The sequence below is a fragment of the Pongo pygmaeus genome, chromosome 10, assembly GCF_028885625.2.
Source record: "Pongo pygmaeus isolate AG05252 chromosome 10, NHGRI_mPonPyg2-v2.0_pri, whole genome shotgun sequence".
In the NCBI taxonomy this organism is placed as follows: Eukaryota; Metazoa; Chordata; class Mammalia; order Primates; family Hominidae; genus Pongo; species Pongo pygmaeus.
The window spans coordinates 17346030-17362677 of record NC_072383.2 but is presented as its reverse complement, the minus strand read 5'-3'; positions in this window follow the sequence as shown (position 1 = coordinate 17362677).

The following is a 16648-nucleotide window of genomic DNA, read 5'->3' as shown; positions in this document are numbered from 1 at the left end:
AAAAGTGCAGCAGGCTGTGGATGAAGTGAGTACAGATATCTCTCAAAATTTGTAGGTGAGCATTGAGACAATTGAGTGACTTAAGGGAAGAGGTTGTTACTGTTGATGAGAAAGGCTTCTCATTATTGTTTGAAGAGCAGGGGCAGGCAGAGACTGGCCTTTAAAGATAAAAGAGAGAGGAGATGACAGGTGGAAAATATCTGAAAGAGAACAGGAGGTGGAAGAGTTAAGGACAAAATCGAGGTGCTACTTTGAACGAGAGAAAGAACATATTAGCCTCTGAGACTATAGGAAAGGATGAGATAACGTGTCTGCTACAGATAATTTTATAATTAGTGAGGTAAGAAATTTACCAGCATTAGACCTGAAGGCCTTAAGTGTGGATCTTCAACAGCAAAAGGAAAGAAAGTTGAGTAGGGAGATTCAGAAAATAGGAAAATTTTTGGAATAGTCTGAAGAAACTGAGAGAGGAAGCTGATCAAGAAAAACACTGATGAGCAGAGATGGGGTCAAATAGATGTCTTAAACCATAGATTTGTATAATAGTACTAAGTGGCAATACAGTGTTTTCCACTGTCCCTCAAATATTCATGTGTGAGGTTGAAGAAAGCCCATTATTTATTTTGTGCTGGAATTGGCTGTGTAGATGTGCAGGGAGGCATTTATCCATTCAACCATTCATGAGGATGACCCTCCACCACCATGTGTAGTTGGTTAGCCTGTTTCTTAGAAGCAGCAGTTTCACCTCTTCTTCAGCCATCTCCGTGGCCTCCATTGTGTTGCCTTGGTCTCTATCTTGAAACTCTTGCCCAGGATAGGCATGTACTCTGCCTCCTGGTTATTCTTTAATGCTTTATAAATTGAGCATTTGAAAATGTGCTTTCAAAAATCTGGCAAATTGTTTGAACTGAATCTGGCCCTCAGTCCACATTTATTCATCTTGAGAACTCTGTTACAAAATAGAGCTCAAATCTATTCATTGCTATCCCTCCCCATGAAGACCTTGGTCCAATCTACTACCATCTCACCTAGACAACAGCACCATTTTCTAACCAGCCTCTTTAGTTCCAATCTTGCACCCTCTATAAGCTTTTTTTTCAGGATAGCCTGAGATAATGTTTAAAATGTTATAAAAACTGAGCTTTACTCCCAGGTCCTCTTGCGCTCAGAATAAAACTCACATTTCTTAACCAGACATATAAATCTCTACATGGTGGAGTCCCCACCTACTCCTGACCTCCTCTGCCATCACCTGCTCCCTAGTCTACCACGCTTCTACCCAACTCACCGAGCACATTCCTAGGGCCTTTGCACTAATTTTTCCCTCATCCCAGAATGCCCTATCAGCTGATCTTCACATGGCTGGCTCTTTCTCATGCTTCAACACCCAGCTTAAAAGTTACCTCATGAAAGAAAATATTATTTGTCTTCCTATCTATTGTACCTGACCTCTCTATCCCTTCAGAACTCTATTATTTCATACTTTTTCTTACTAAATGTATTCTTTCATAAGTTTTAGAAATAAAACAAATATTGTCATTAATGCATTTCACTACTCTTTTTTTTATTTTTTTCACTACTCATTATTTTATCTTGTTTTTACTAAACTACAAAATCTTTGAGTGCATGAGCATGTCTGTCTTGTATAGTAATATTGTCACCCCAACCCTTCCCCAGCAAAATGCTGAACTAAATGCCTGCCTGGTACATAGTAAAAAATGCCAACTCATTAAATGAATCAAGATGAAACAGTAGATGAATGAACCTCCCAATTGCCATATATAGAGCAAATTTTGCTGTTTCTATCTTGGGCATTGATCACTATTGTTCAACTTTGCCTTTTTGAAACCCTTTTACCTTGAATCTCTACAACATCATGTATCCCAGTGTTCTTACTTTCTTGGGACACTTGCTCTCATTAGTAACTTCCTTTTCCCCTAAACACTCCTTAAATATTAGCATTCCTTAAAGATTTACCCTTGGCCCTTGGCTCTTCCTAGTCACCATATTTTTCCAAGATAATCTGAATCATGGTCGCCACTTTAACCCAGTCCTATATGCTAACAATCCCCCAGTTTTTCAGCTCAAACTTTTATTTGTCATGCAGTTTAAAGCTGTTTATCCAAAAGCCCAGAAAGAATTTCTAAATTAATATTTCCAAGTTGCCCAAATCTTAAGTTTTCTAAAATTACACATTCCATTTTTCTCACATCCTCACCCTGTTTCTGCTTTTATACCTCTCCATTTATAGCACCACCATCCATCTAGTTTTACCTAGGCCACCTACTCAGTTATTTATTCTTTCAGTAAATATTTATTGAGTGTTTCCTACAGGCCAGACACCATTCTGAGCTCTTAGAATAGGTACATCAATGTATAAAACAGGTAAAAATAGGCAAACAAAACACCTACGTATATTTGTCCTAGAATCCTTAGTCACTTTAGAATCTTCCTTTCCACTTTCTATTTCTATTTGGTAACCCAGTTTTGTAAATACTTTAACTTACAAACTCTTCATCTCATTTTTTTCCATTCCTTCTCTACCACCTTAGCCCAAGTTCCTGTCACCTCTAACATTACAGTAACTTTTTAACTAGTCAGCCTGTCTTCAGTCTACCCCTAGGATACACTTCCTAATTGCAACAAAACAAATCTTTCCAAAATACCAATCCTGTCCTGATCTTTCCCTAGATGAAAATCTTTTAGAGAATGTCTGTCCTGTCCCTACAAGATGAGTGTCTTGTCCATATGTCTACCAAAATCAAGTCCAGAGGACTAAAGGCAGACAAAGACAAAATCAGAATTATGTAAAGGAGGGAGAGGAGAGAGCCCTAGGTGAATGCCCCAAATATTCTAAAGTTTTCATTACAGCACATCATCATAATATGAAATGTGCTGGCACCAGCTGGAAGAGACCAAGCAAATCCAATCAATTTATGCATGTATTTTTTCATCATAGAAAATACAGCTTTCATTTTCTCTCTATCATTCCTTGTGCTTGTTATACATTCTTATTTTATACAATTTGTTAAATTATGAAGTTTAATTTTAACTTCCAATTCTGGATAATTTATTGAATACTCTGAACAAAACAGTCTCCTAATGTAGATTTCTATGAACCATACTAGCTATTTGCGTTAAATATATAAGTGCCATAATAAAGCAAGATTCATTTTTATATATAATTCTCATTTCAACTTCAATTTTCTTTTAAAAAAACTTTTTAGCAAATAACAATTTATCTATTGAGCCAATGTAGAAATTCATCTTGATGATTACTTAATGAATAGGGCAAATCAAATCACTCCACTTTTCTTTGAGTAATTTTTGGAATGAGGTGTTATTTATAAAATCATAACTTCCTTTGAACCAGAAATAATCTTACACTTCAGTAAGCTTGATATTTTTTAATTGGAGCTAAAAACTGATATTAAAGGCATGGATTGTCTTATTTGAGGGAAGCCATGTTAGCCATTGTTTTTCTTGGTTGGCAGAATCAATCAATTCACCTATCAATCAAATATTTATTAAGTGCCAACCTTGGACCTGGCATTGATCCAGTACTGGTCATTGATGAAATAATAAGTCCAAAAAGGGGAAAATAAGATTATAAATTCTGAACTAGAAAATATGTTTATTAAGATATTTTTATTTCCAACAATATGAACTCTGTGTGTGTGTGTGTGTGTATATATATATATATATATATATATATATGTGTGTAAAAGATCTTTGTAAAAAGCATTATTTTAATTTGAGGGATGAAAGGTATTATTTAAACTCTGATATTATATAAACATACATGGTATTCATATCTCTTCTTCAGAGAAATGCTGTTTCCTAAAGATTTTGTGATATTGGGTAGTTTTTTATAATTACTCTCTTTTAAAGCAATGAACCAGTGTCTCTGCTCCACAGAGCACTGCACAGGGTCACTGTGCCATCTTAGGTGGTCTCTCAAGGGGCTTGTTGGGAATAAAATAATTCTGAGCTCAGGGCCCTTCCCGGTAGACTCGAAGACCCCATTGTTCCATGTCATTCTGTATTTACAGGCAATATCCACTTGAGCTCCGAACTTGAGAGTTCAAGTAATCCCTGTAGAGCTCAGTCCCAAGAGACCAAACAGAAAGTCAAAGGAGCGATCCTTCTCTAAGTCAACAAAGAACAATTATTGAAGTCTAGGCCAGATCTTTATATATAAAATAACCTCTTCATCTAGATTCTCAGGTTGCACTTATTATGGATTCAAAATTTGAATTAGATGAGGAAATATAGAGTAAAAGAAGCCACTTTAATTTTTTTCTGGCTGTTTGTCACTATATGAGTTAGTTAATATTTACAAGTCACTATATTCCAAAAGATTTGCAATAGGGAAAATCCTCCATACATCTAATTATTTCAACAGTAAACAGCCTTTAAACATGACAAAATAGGGCAATTGAATAAGCACAAAATACGTTTAGCTAATAATGTGTTAATTTAGGGTATAATTTGAAACAGCAGCCATCACTTATTTTTGTGGCCCCAGAAAATTATTTGAGCACTTTATAGGGAGATCAGATGTTCTGATGAATTTTTCTCAGGTCATTGTGGCCCCAAGTTTTTTTAACACTTGCAGAACCAGCCTCATCAACAAGTACTTCCAGAGAAAACAGCACCTGGATGGTATCTGCTCCTCAGAGTTCTGGGTCCCAGGCCAGCAAAACTCATTCTTTATGATAAAAAACATTGAAACCAGCTGAGCATTGCCTTCTGCTCAGAGGTCTGGGTTTCAGAACCACAAAGCCCTTTCCATAAGTTTTTAGGTTGTAATAATTCCAACATCTTTCCTTTGTTTCCTCAGTTCTAAGGGTGGTGCCTGTTTCCTCCATGTGTTATTTGCCTGATACCTTAGAACACTCTTTTTACCCTGTTAGTTACTTAGGAAACAGCTTATCCAAGTAACAGCCCTTTATGTTAACTTCTCTAAGTTCAAATAATTAGTTTATGGTTTTATGTTAACTTCTCTAAGTTCAAATAATTAGTTTATGGTTTTGCCTCCTGATTGTACCCTGATGTAAAAAATAAATCATGTATTTCCACTTACTGACTAGCCAAAATTCTTAACCTTCCTAAGCCTCAGTTTCCTAGCCTGCAAAATAGGGCGAATATTAGTACCTACCTCATATAGCTGTTGTGAAGATTACATTAAATAATACATGTAAGTGTAAATAAAATACCTGCCAAAACTTCAATATCCAATATTATACAGCTTCAAGGGGATTATAATCTGGCCAATAAAGTAAAACAAATATGTTCTAATTCATAAGCTATAAAAGCTATAGAGTGGGTCCATGAATGTTTATTTTATGTCTTTAAATTGTATGTATCTATTTGTTTGTATTAGTATTTATTTTACAATATAAAAAGGATACTAAAAAAAGTGAGCCTGAGAAAATTATATGAAAAAGTGTATATCATGCAAACACAGCAACTAAAAACCCTTAGAACAAAGAGTGCAAGAATCTATATCTGGTTATATTTTTCTCCAACTGTCAAATTTCTTAAAGTGAGCATGTGTAATTCTCATAACAAAAAAAATTAAACTTGAAAATTTAAAGACATGAGAAGATTTTTTTTTTTCGGTTAAATGGAGAAAGTTTTTAATTGCAGGGAATTTCAAGAGGTTTGGAAAGAACTTCCCTGTTGGGTGCAGAAAGGAATATGTGTACCTGGTCTTCAAGCCACGTTTCCCACAGCATCCCCTACCCTCCCATTTCCAAAGGCTGCCATGTCCATCAAAAGCTGAGCTCTGTTTCCCAGGATCTGTTATCAGAAAGCTCTTTGGTAAAATGTTGCAGATTTAATGAGGTCCTTATCTTTTCTTTCATCATAACCCATAAATTGACAGTAATAGAATAAAAAATATATAGACATACAACTTCTGTGAAAGAGGAAGGAAGTTTCAGCGGAAGGATTATGTCCACAAAATTTTGAAGATGTTGACAGAATGTAAGAGCTATGATTGAATTAAAACCAAGGATTCTGAGACCTGAATGTCTACAGGAGGGAACACCAATGAAAACCAAGGCAATTTACATCGCAGAACTCAGAACTTACTGTTGAAGATGGAGCTACAACCTGTTAGATTATTGGAAGTGTGTATAAACCGACTTCAGATCTGCTCTTTCTCAAAATGCACAGCCTGAAGTCAGACTTTTCTGGAGATCTAGCATAAGAGAGTGTCTTGATTCTAGGGACATGGGGCAAAAAACTTATCAACACTTTTCATACCTGCAGTTTTCAGAAAGCTGACTGACATTTCACCTCTCTGTTTCTCTACTCCTACTAGCTAAGGATTAAGATTCCCTGTTGGGGAAATTGATCAGATGAGGAGAAATGGTCACAGAGATGACAATTTGAAGTTGCAAACAAAACAGATAGGTTCTTATTCAATTATCTTTCTGTCAGACCCCCCAAGAAATAAGTTTCCTTCATTTATGCTGACCTTAAAATTAGCTTTTTAGCACTCCAATCTTAAACATAATGAAAAACCAAAAATCACTACATAATTTAAGAAACATAAAACAGGAACAAGGGAAACAAGATCATACAAACTGAAAGGATTACTAATGAAACAGATACAATACAGGGAATAGAAGAAAACTTAAAAGAAAAATAAACTGTAGTTATCATCCCTAGAGTAGCATGTATACATATATGTATATATAATGTTTTATGGAAGATACATATACATATATATATCTCTTGACAGTAATAGAATTAAAAATATGTAAACAAGTTCAGAGAAAGGGGAAGGAAGTTTCAGCAGAAGGATGATGTCAACATTTTGAACATGTTGAAAGAATGGCAGAGCCATGATTGAATTACAACCAAGATACACACACACACACACACACACACACACACACACACATACACATACATGCACTATCCCTAGAGTAGTATACGTATATTATCTTTTATGGAAGATATACATATATGTTATTTTTATATATTTATATATATGTATACTACTCTAGGGATAGTGCATGTATATTTATTATATTTTATGGAAAACATATATAGATAGCTATCTTCCATAAAACAATAACAAAATGCTATACTCCAGTGGTCACATAGAATGATAGAATTGAGGTAATTCAAATTAAATTTCTTCTTTTTTATAATCACTATGCTATCATTATTTATTTTGAATCTTAGATTTAAATCCAGGAATGTGTAGTACAATAGGGACTGAAAACAGAAGCTACACCCAAAGAGAGCTCAAATGATTCTGAAGTATTATGAACTTATCTCAAATGAGTGTACTGTGTCAGGAGGGAGGGAGCTAACTCTATAATTCAGAGTTCTCCACATTAATTTTTATGCATAATACAATATTTAATATGGGATCAGTAATATAGCATGTGCTAATTTGAAGTTTACGTGTATATTATTAAAACTCAACAGTAATCCTAGCAGTTGTTGAGAACTTTAAATAATAATAGATTTAGGTGGACAATTGCTGGCACACTAGTCAAAATAAGAGTATCTTTTAGTAAGTTTGAATATGATTTAAAAATTCTCTTCAGACCATTCCTTATTGCCTGCACTGAGGAAGACGGCCCCATTGACCCACTCTTGGTACTCCAGCTCCTAGAACTAAAACATATGAGTTTCCAGATTGAAACGATTTACCAAATGCTCTGCAAAAATGAATGAAAAAAAATCCACTCTAAGACATCTCATTTTGAAATTACAGAATGCTTATGATAAAAAAAACCTTAACATTTAAGAGAGAAAAAGCAGCCCATATACTAACAGATTGCTCAATAGCAACAATGAAAACTAGAAAATAATAGAAAAAAATCCTTTAAAATTTTAAGAGAAATGTATTTCCAATCAGGTTTCATAATCAAGCTGAAATATAGAAAGTATGAAGGAAGAATAATGACATTTTAATATAGCCATGTCAAAAAACATATTTTCAACGCACTTGTCTCAAGAAGCTATTAGAGGATGCTCTATGTACAAAATGAGGAAAGAAACAAAGAAAATAGGAAATGAGACGCAATACATAAAAGAAGAAAAAGGAATTCCCGAGTTGGTGAAGGGTGAGATCATACCTCAATGCCACTGGTTTAGAATAACATATTGAGAAAAGTAGACGAGGGTGCTATGGAAGGAATTACCTAACAAATACTTGGAGTGAGTGATTATCAGGTATACTTGACAGTATTTACCTCAGCTCTCCTATTAGAGCATAGGCTACATGAAATCATGAAACTGGTCTGCCTTATTAAACTATTGAGTCTCTAGAACATAGGCAGGCACTTCTTAATTATTTGCTGAAATTTAAAGGAACACTTACTTTTTAAAATCTTTGTTGTCTTTCTATTAGAACTATCTCCTTGTAAGGAGGATGAAAAAGGACATGCCTAACAGTGCATTTTCAAATCTGATTAAGCCTGCCATGAAAAAAGAAAGAAAACAAAATTGCAATTGTAAATCATACTGCAAATGATGCCAAATTGTACCCTTAAAATATGAGTGCAAATTAAGAATATCTATCCAAATTTAAAATGCACCTACAGTTTGACTCAGCAATTTTCCTCTATCTGTATATAAAAGTGGTTTATACAAAGGTGCAAGTGTAAAAAAAAAATGGTTAATGCAGCATTCTTTATTATAGCTAAAAACTGGAAACTTTTTTCATCTAAAGGGATCTGGTTAAATAAACTTTGGTACAATGGGTTGTAATGTAGCTGTTAACACAAAATGAAGTAGATTTGTATGTGTTAACTTGGGAAGATCTCCCAAGATATATTAATAAGTCAGGAAAGTAAGATGACAAAAAATAGAAATGGACTGATTCAATTTGTGCAAAGGAAAATATACACAACCAAAGTTGGACAATATATAGGTATCTTCTCCCACTATTAAATACAAATTATCAGTCACACATACCATGTGGTGAATTAAAATAATTAGTACATTTGGATTATTCAGAGAGGTAACTACTGTTGTACTGGCAAATGGTTAACTGACTCCTCAAGAAAAAATGTTGGAAAAAGATGTTCACTATGTGCTCTCCCAAGCCAGGCTGAGCCAGCACCGGAACATCACTGGAGGTAACCCCAAGACGAGGGGCGTGTATTGCCAGAGCATATATGATCACCACTCTCAGCCCTCGTAGCTCATTTTTATCTCTCCTGTTATCCAATAGTAAGGCCAGAAAGACCATTCTGCAGGGCAAAGTTTTCTGTGATGTTTAATTTCCCCATGAAGTTGGATGAGCAGAGCTGCTAAACTCAGCTTTTGCACTGAACAAAGATCAAGCAATTTACATGATTTTCCTTTGCCCCTTTTGGGCTGTTGGATGTGTTTGCATGTAGAGTAAAGAAAATATTAGGTATAACAAGAATGAGCTATCAAATTGATATTCCCTGACCTTTTGAAATGGAAAACACACCTTAAATTAACAACATGTATGGAATAAATGCAATGAGTTATGCCCTTTGACTTCAAACTATTTGCTTTCCAGATATGTGTGTATGACCATCAACTTTCTGACAGAAACCCTAATACTAGGTCTTTGAAAATCCCCACAGTAAATGCTTGGCTAAATAGCAAGAAAGGAGAAATGATCTTTCCTCTTAAGTGAGTGCTGATCCAGGCTGCAGTTTCTTCATTTGCTCAATGCAATGTCATCTACCTACCATCACATCTGGGCAAAGGTCATGCATCAACAATGTTTATCTATGTCTATGTTTATTCACAGCTGGAAGTAGGCAGGAAGGGTAGTTATGAAGAAGAAACTTGAGAAAAATTGCAAAAGGAGAAAGAAGGAGGATTTCTGTCATAATATATAAATTTTGATGAGTTCCTAACAGGCCCCACATAGGTGATCCTGTCATTGAAACTAGGACATTTTTATAGGGGAGTGGGTAAATAATTGATAATTAAGGCTGAAGAAAAAATATAAACCAAGGCTGTCCTGGACTACATAGGATATATGGTCACTTATCAATAAATGATATTACAATTAAGTGCACAAAGTACATAATGTTAAGAGTTGTAATTTGGTTCTTTCACTTAACAATACAAAATCAGTGTCCCAAAGAAAATGATAATATAATTTGGAAAGATGATTTCGAAAGAAAAAAATCCAATTACATGTGTAGTTAATACAAAGAAAATCAAATTCGTAGCATATGAAGTTAAAATATTTTTACCAAGTTGCAGAGCTACTCTAGGATATTTTTAGAGAAAGACAGACAGACAGATTAGATAGATAGATAGACAGAGAGATAGACAGTTGAATTTTATTTTGCCAAAATAAATGCATTTCTAAAGGGATATTGATTAACACAGTGTATTGAATTTAATTATCCTTCAATTTTAATCATGAAACTAGATATGTGAGCCTTGAAAACATCTAGTCCCACACATGTAATCAAATTACTTCTATAAATGCCACATTGTTAAAAATAGTATACTGAAAAGATAACAGAATTAATATTAAAAGTCAATATTGTGCAAAGTTTTCTAAGTTTTTTCTAATATTTTAAACATTATTTTAAAGGCATAAAGCAAATGAAAGACATTTTAATCAAACAAACCGCACTGTTCCAAATTGTAAGTTCTACATTCTTTCCGTCCTAACGTCCTACAACAGAATGACATTTCTTCTTTTTGGTTTATGAGACTGCATTTCATTATAATTTGTGGAAAGCTCTGACACAAAGAAATAAAAGAGTTTGATGTAGAATACACATTGGAAAAGATTCAAAAATAAGAGACAGCCTCTCAAAATACAGCAATAAATTTATTTTGCTCCATCCCCATTTGTTGGAACTTATACAACTGTAAATAAAGTAATAGAAAATTATATTTGCCCTATATGCTGATGTAAGCAGAAGATTTTTAGGTCTCTCTATTCAATGAGGAAAACAGAAATTCTCTGATGTGATAATTCATTTAATTCATGTCAGAACAATGCCCTGAATTATCAATTTTGTAATGGTATATTTCTGTACATAGAGTTTCCGCATTACAACATGTACCTGTAAAACTTAAAAGGACTGTCAGTTTTCCCGTTAGACAAAACTCTGTTCAGATCCTAGCCTGAGTAAAATGTCAGGTTCTGATCTCTAAAACCAAAGAGGAATGTGTAGCGCATAATCAAACTAAGTTTTACTTTGCTAAAGGCAGTAATAATTCATTTCAAGCGACTTCTGACTTTGTCCAGGTCATGCAATCCCAACCAACCATGGCCAATTCTAGGGCTTCGGTGCAAACTGTGTTAGAAACACTATATGATGACTTAAAAATATACTTGACTATTCAACATTCTTTCATTTCAAATGAAATTTTAATGTGCGTAAATTAAGGACTAGGGTTTATAAATGCCCCAATGCTATTAACTGTAATATTTGTGAAAGATTATTCTATAATTATGTTTAAATTGATGGAACAAGTATATCTATAGACTCAAACCAGAATGGGGAAAAAAATCATGACTTGAATGTAAATCTTAATTGACTTTATTAAAATAGTATCTGAAGAATTGAACAGGCAGATGAAACAGAAACTTGGTTTAATAAATAAATGCAGTGCTGCACTTAATAAAAAATGATTGTAAAGAAAATTTTTAGCCATCGTATTACTCACCTATTCATTCCAAAGTGTAATTGTCAGCTTTATTGTCCTATGCCAGAGTTAGTGGCTGCATCTTTGGGATATTTACAATTTGTGCAATTTATTGAGACAGATCCAATTCCTTTTTTATTTGTTTTCCCAAAGCACCTATTTTTTTTACCTTTGCTGACCAGTGCAAAATCATCCTCACTAATGTTTATAAAATACCACATTATTGTTAGATATCAAATCCAAATGCAAGCACTGCAGGTTCTAACAGATAGGAGCTTGATGGAATCTGTCTTTAGATTGTGGCTGTCCAGACTGCCTAAGCATAGATTCTGTAAAATCAGTGACATGAAAGAATGGAATAAAAGAAAGACAGGTGTGTGTGTGTGTGTGTGTGTGTGTTCAGGGACAGATATGTGTTTGGGGGAAAGAGGCAGATGGATTAAAAAATAACAGAGAGGGAAAGAAAGAGAAATTCTAGTAAAGAAAACATTCTAAAACTCGAATGCAAAAATATTGCGGCATCTCATTTTCCCAATGGTTATTAACCCATGTTAAGCCAGACATAAGAATAATTAAAATTTACATTAAGAAATAGGTTAAATTCATAATTTGAATATTTAGAGATATTTATAGCCATTTGTAGTCCAAATTCTTAGTGTTTATAAAGAATACTACATGTAATAGAAAATATCAACTACAAAAAAAGGAATTTAATTTTGTGTCTCCTAACTAAAATATGAGGAGGCACCATTTCCCGGTAGTTAAGGGGCAATGGAATATTTTATTGCTATCCCATCGTACACTACTAAATTTCTACCTTCCTCTCCCACAGTGAAAATAAACTTAAGGACAGTGGATGTTTGCTGGGCAGGGGCAGGGATTCCCTCTATTCTCTGCCCAGCAATATAGAAAAATGAGAACCAGATCTGCTTATTCTTGACACATGACCCATCTCCTATTTTAAAGAAGGAAATATACCAAAGAAAGAAGGAAACCGACACTGATTATATTTGTACCATATGCTAGGGATTATTCTAAGATCTTTACCTACATGAGCTCCTTTAATCCTCTCAATACCTTTCTGATGTAGTAATTACTCCCATTTCACTAATGAGAAAATTGAAGCTCTGAGAAGGTAAGCAAATTATCCAAGGTTATAGAGGAAATAAGTGTAGACTAGAGAACACCCCATTAAGGATACCTTGGCAAGCATCTAGATCGTTTCATACGTAAAGCTTAGAAGTAGATTATAATAAACACCTTATAATAGGACTTCTAAGAAATTCAGAATATTTGAACATTATTAATGCATTGCTGCTTCATGTGAGTTTTATTTGTGTTACCATGAAATCAATATACAAAAGTATTATTGGGGAAAAACTTGGGTTTATGAACATTTTATTGCAAAATCAGCTAAATGAATTATCTATGTAAAGGAGCAATTGAAATCCAGTTTGGGTTAAACAGCGATGGCCTAAAAGACCACCAGATGTACCTGTTGATAAAGCATAGCTAAGTTTCCTAGATCTACTGCAGAAAGGGCTAACTTTATGAAATTTCAGTTGCATCTTCATTTGGGGAATTAAGGGAGAGGGATGGTTATAGGTTTTTTAAGACCTACATTGGATAACTTTAAGGCAAGTATAGATAGGTGGAGAACTGGTTGGGAATGGGTGGAATTTATGACATGATAGATTTGGATTTGTGGGTACAGCAAAGAGAGGTTCTCACCTAAAATGAGTCTTGATGAGCAAATTATTATATTATTTTCATTGGGTCACAGACTTATCTTCCAGTAGCAAGTATTTTCTAGAGCACACAACTGAGTTAAATTTTCTTTTTTCCGGGGTTGTTTACCATTGGAGCAGGAAATTATGATGGTTCCAGTTTTCACTTGTGTCATGCAAAATATAAAATGTTACAGTTTAACACCAAAGCCCATGCTCCTCTTGCTCTCTCATGCATCTTCTGAAGAAGAGAGTAAAGCTCTCCAAGGAATGAGCCCTCAACACTCTGGCTTCACCTCAGTCTTGATAACCAGTTTCTCTGAGCTTTCATTCTTCCACTCATAGAAGAGACAAAAACATTCTTTCTTTTAAAAACAAGCTTACGGCCGGGCACTGTGGCTCACGCCTGTAATCCCAGCACTTTGGGAGGCTGAGGCGGGTGGATCACAAGGTCAGGAGTTTGAGACCAGCCTGGCCGAGATGGTGAAACCCCGTCTCTACTAAAAATAAAAAAATTAGCTGGGCTTGGTGGCGGGCGCCTGTAGTCCCAGCTGCTCGGGAGGCTGAGGCAGGAGAATTCCTTGAATCTGGGAGGCGGAGGTTGCAGTGAGCTGAGATCATGCCACTACACTGTAGCCTGGGTGATAGAGTGAGACTCCATCTCAAAAAATAAAAATAAAAATAAAAATAAAAACAAGCTTACTTCTCTGAGGACTAGAATTTGTGTCTTCATAATTTTTTCAGGACTAGGCTTATTCCCAGTGACTTTTCTTTCTCCCTTTGCCTTGCCCTTGGAGTTTTAACATAAATAAACCTGTGGTCTGTTTTGTTTTGTTTTTTCTTTTTAAAAAGATCTAACAAACAAACCTGTTATAAACCAAAGACATCAAAACATATGAGTTTGAATGCACCAGTTCTCTAGCAGAGAAAAATCTAGGAAGTTCATGTCAATATTCCATATATTTTCCCAAAAGCCTGGAACAGTAAGGAAAGTGAGTTCTCAAAGTCTTTATAGAGCAGTATCCCTACTAGTTATGGAAAAACACAAACAAAAACAACTATCCATTTGGATGGTGGAGGCAGGTGCCTTTTTCATGAAAAGAGACTTCTAAGAAATAAGGGATCATAAACTTATTTTATGTTGCTTAGTATGAACCCTGGATGAATTACAGAGTTATAGGCAAATATAAATACTACTGAGTTAGGCCCAGAGTCGGTCCTAAAAGAGACAGAAAGTCCTGCAGAGCAAGCTGTTTAGATAACTAGAATTAAGGCCAAACTCAAGGGTGAATTTCTCCCAGGGCTATAGCACCAAGAGGGGTGATGACTCTATATTGCTTAAACACATGGGAAGGAGTGTGTCTGTGTGTGTGAGTGTGTGTGTGCGTGTGTGTGTTAGACAGAGAGAGAGAATGCCAGGATGAGGAGAAGTTTCCACAGATCAGAAAAGCTTGTACTTTTCCACCATCACAGTTTCTGGGGGTAGTCCAGAAGCTTCAAAATAATAGGCAGTTTCTGTGCCCCTTTCTGAGGGAAGCTGCTACAGGCAGTTTTCTCAGCTAATCTGGTGTCAGATGACTATACCAGGAAACTATGACTGAATTGAAAGCAGTCCGATATGGATATTCCATTTTGAATGATTATTAATCTACCTAGTTAGCAATCTGTGCTTAAAAAGTTGACAGAAGAACCAAATTATACTAGCATGAGAGGACCAGGTGGGCAGAATGGCTAAGGTTGCTGCAGTATCCTCAAACTTTCCTGTAATTAGCTTTCAAACCTCCAAGATCCAAGTTAATTCATTTCCTTCGTGAGCCACGCCTGTGTAAGTAGCTTAATGTAAAAACAAACAAAACAAAAGGAAAGCACAATACTCAGGGAAGACTACAGAGCCATCAATTGGCATAAAACTGGGCCCCAGCCTCTCCTGAACAGCTTGACAGGCCCTCGTTCAACCAACTTGTCCAGCACAATCAAAGGCCAGGTTACAAGTAGATTGCTAAGGTAGCAAAACATCCAAAGACATTTTCCCTACTGTAGATCCAGGCTGAAGCAGAAAACTTTTGTAAATATCCATGACCAGGGGCAACCAGTGCGTTTTCCCACAGCAGAAAAACACACAAAAGCCTGAAGGAAAGGGATGCGTTCAGGGCAAGGTGAGGAGAAGCAAGAGCGATAGATTCTGAGCATTGGTGTAAGTCTGAAAAAACCCCAAATTCTCTGTAAGCTGCTCTCTTTTTCCTATTGTTTCCCAGAGGGGAGAAGCAGAGAAATTTCAACTAGGTTTGTAAATTCAAGAGCAGAGTTTTAACTTCCCAAAATGTAGCCTGGAAGGACAATATGTTTGGGGAAAAAGTATCTAATAGGGTACCTGAGAGGTAGATGAGCAATGAGTCTACATGAAGTCCAAAGGAGCTCAGGGTAGTCTCCCAAACAGATGCAAATCTCAGCCTGTTGCCAAGAGACAGTCACATTTTCACACGCCCGTGAGAAGGCAAATCTATTTCAGCTGGTAGAAAGATTTTGTGGAGAGATAGGAGAGGCTTGGTCAGGGTAAGAAGATGCCACCACCCCGTGGAAGATTCAGCCTGGATTACCCCACAGGACATGTTTACACATCAGCTGGTGCATGCATGGAGGACGGCAAGCACTCCGGGGAGAGACAAGAGGACAAATCCCAATGGATGCCAATGACAAACAAACTGACCATGGACTAAACGCCGGACCCAGAAGCCAAGAGACATCTGTGGGATCTTTGAAGTTAAACTGAGGAAAGTGTGTGAAGACGTAAATCACGAGTTTACCTGGGTTTAATCCTAAAATGTCTAAGAAAACTAAACTGTTGGGTTCATCTGGAAATGAGTAAATTTTCTGCCATCAATAGAGATGGGAGCTCAAGACAAAGCTTAATTATCGAACATCCAATTTCATCTTCTGTATGGCTGAGTGTTTGGTTTGTAAAGACCACACTCACTGAAAGGGAAATTTAAGACAAAAGAAACCAGTACCCTTGTCTACTCCTGGTGAGTCCTAACAATCACACCATGCAGCAAATACCACTTGGTACATTTCAGACCGGAGAAAACTGAGGTTAAGAGACATTAAGTAACTCACATGCATAGTTAGTCAATAGAACCAAAGTTAAAAACGAGAGATCTATGAATCCATAGCCTATTTTTTCTAACATATTGGGTGTTATTAATATCCTGTTTTAAAATTACCCCATAATCCTTGGTAGCACTCATCTAGTATTTTTTTAATTGATTTCCAAAATTCTAGAGCAGATT